The sequence below is a fragment of the Apaloderma vittatum genome, unplaced genomic scaffold, assembly GCF_000703405.1.
Source record: "Apaloderma vittatum isolate BGI_N311 unplaced genomic scaffold, ASM70340v1 scaffold26202, whole genome shotgun sequence".
Taxonomy (NCBI): domain Eukaryota; kingdom Metazoa; phylum Chordata; class Aves; order Trogoniformes; family Trogonidae; genus Apaloderma; species Apaloderma vittatum.
Genome location: NW_009702330.1, coordinates 3,365 through 6,145, shown reverse-complemented (window position 1 = coordinate 6,145; position 2,781 = coordinate 3,365).

Below are 2,781 nucleotides of genomic sequence, written 5' to 3'. Positions count from 1 at the left end.
TCCTGGGCTGTGATGCCTCCCAGGTCCCTCTCCAGGCCATCTGTGCCCAACAGCGTCCCACAAGCTCTGTCACGGGGCTATGGGCTGGACATTTCTCTGTCTCTGCAGTGCCAGTTTATTGGTGTTTAGTGCACTGGATATAAGGGAGGGATTTCTGGTAACACCAATTCTCTCCTCCTCTGCCCCAAGGCAGATGTCCCCTTGCTTGATTCCCAGGCTCGGAAACCTTGATCCCACCTGATGAGACGGAGCAATGATGCAAAGATGAGGGGGCTGAGATTAGGGTTTTGGCTGGAAATGTACTCTTTGGGGGCACCTTGCACCAAGAGGAGTATCTGTCCTGGCTTTTGGTGCAACTCTTCTACCAGGACGGCTCTGCTTACCCACCCCTGCTCTACCCAAGCAGAGCCAGTGGAGGCAAAGAGTGCCTGATGATGCTCAGGTGAGCTCCTATTCCTAACTCCGACCATACTTACCGAAATTCTTCTTGGGTCAGCACCTCCAGGAGCTCAGCTTTATTCTTCCTCTAACAGTGTCTGGTGTCTCAGCCTCTCCTTTCTTTCACCATTTAAGCCCTTCTACCATTTTTCACCCCCAAACTTTGCACAATGGCTCTTAGGTGTAACCGAGGGGAAATCCTTTGGCTCTGTGCCTGCTTGGAGTAAAACTGAGCACTTGCAAGACTGACCCTGGGCTGCTTCAGGGGCCTGGCACCAAGCAGGGGGTAGAAGGCAGGAGCTGCCTCCTTCTTCTCCTGAGCTGGCTGGGCCCAGAAACATCCTTTTTTACTCCTGGGCTTAGTGTCACCATGTCATGCCATGCCCAGCAAGCAGCAGGCAGTTTACAAGCAGGTGACAAGCTGGCACAGAGGATCTTGGTGCCATGCCTGCTGCCATGGCAGGCAGAGGCTGGATGGTCTCCTCTGTCACCAGCCTGGAACTCAGGGATCCTGGGTTCAGAGCTCTGCTGGGAAGCAGATTTGGGGCAGCAGCTATCAGTCACCCCCGGCCATGCTCCCATGTGTACAGCAGCCCTGCTCCCCCGCCTTGTAAGGGCTGTGGTGCAAGCTGTGAGCAAATTGCTCTCTAATACTGCCGTAATGGGAACTAATGGAACCGTATTAGTGCCCGCAGAGCAGGAGGGGCCCCAACGCTGACTCATCTCCAGCGCTTGTTATTCCTGCAGTGGGTGGCGAGCAGGAGCCAGGGTGGCAGTCCTGCCCCAGTCAGCCCTGTGTCCCTGAGCCTTGCCGTGAGCTGGGGCAGCTCACAGCCCTCTGGGCCCTCGTTCGGTACTTGGAGCTGCTCGCTGAGGCGCCAGGCAGAGCTAGGAGGGTCTCTGCCTCGATGCTACGGAGGAAGAGGGATTACCGTGCTGAGCGGAGGGGCAGAGGAGGATTTTCTCCTCTTAGCTGTCTTCCTCCAGATGTGCACAGCGCTTTTTGCGAATGGATTAGCCAGCTGCTATTACCCAGCCTCCCCAAGGGAGGAAGGGACCATATTGCAACCTAATTTGATCGGCCTGAATTTACTCCAGAATTGTCTAAGGTTGCCGGGGATTGTTTACATCCCTCTTGTCCTGCGCCGGCCGCCCCAGGCAGGCGGCTCCTCTGACACGCTCCAGCCTGCACCGCCCTTCCGAGAAGTGCCTCTGTCCTACTCAAACCTCGCAAGGGGTGTCTTTGCAAGGGGCTTTGCCCCATCCAACGAAGAGAGGAGTCTGGTGGGGTGAGAGGTGATGCTGCAGATACCTGCAGGCCAGTGGTGAGGGAGGAGGCGGTGTCTGGGATGGGCTACTTCCTCCGCCTTCCATTTCCAGCAGCCGAGCAAAGGGAAGGGGAAATGGGAGAGGAAGTGTGGAAATCTGCTTGTACCATCCTGTGACGCCCACGCAGGGTCAGATCTGGCTGCTCCCTGGGGCAGTCAGTCAGTGATGGAGCTGTTGCCGAGAGCTGGGCTAGCCTTTTGTCAGGTGCCCCTTCTGCAGCAGGAGAAGCCTATCAGGGGGCTGATAGAAATCCCCTCCCTGTGCTGCCCAGCTCTGGAGGCACTTACTGAGCCTCAGTATGGAGTTTGGAGGACCTCCTCTGTGAGCTGTGGGCATCACAGGTGTCCTCAATGTCATGCGAAGGTTGGAGGCCCCAGTCCTCCCGCTGTCAGCCTGCCTGTTCCTGCTGGGACCCATTAGTCATCACAAGGGGCAGGAGGCATAAGCTGCCATACAAAGGTTTTGAAAGGAGCAGAAATGATATTCAGCCCATGGAAATAAAGTTTGTTCCATAAATAGCTGCCACAGTGTATGGACGCCCCTTGAGCGGGTGGAAGAGAGCTCAGCGCTCAGGTTATATTTAGGGCTTTGAGTAGCAGTTTCGTGCCAAGCTTATTAATGACGTTGGCTTGTGCACCAGATTTGCACATTCTGGGACAATTTTCCCAGTAGGGAGGTGCCTCTGCAACGCCAGAAGGACCCTGTGCTCTCTCTGTCACCTCAGCAAACCCTGAGCAAGCACCAGGGCTTTGTGCCTCACTCCCTGAAGAGTTGCTGCGGCCAAGGGGAGCCCAAAGTCAGCTCCTGCAAGCTTCGGCTGTCTCCACCAAAGTTTTGTGGTAGGGCAGGAGCAACTCTAGCTCCCCAGGCAGGGCAGCTCCGGTAGCAACAAAGTGAGTTAGAGGCTGGGGGAAATTTGCTATAGGGAAAACCCCATGACCTGGAGCCAGGGAGGCCTGGGAGAGGCACTGGCTGCCCACAGCAGCACCCTGCAGCCTCTCCGGCGGTGCTGAG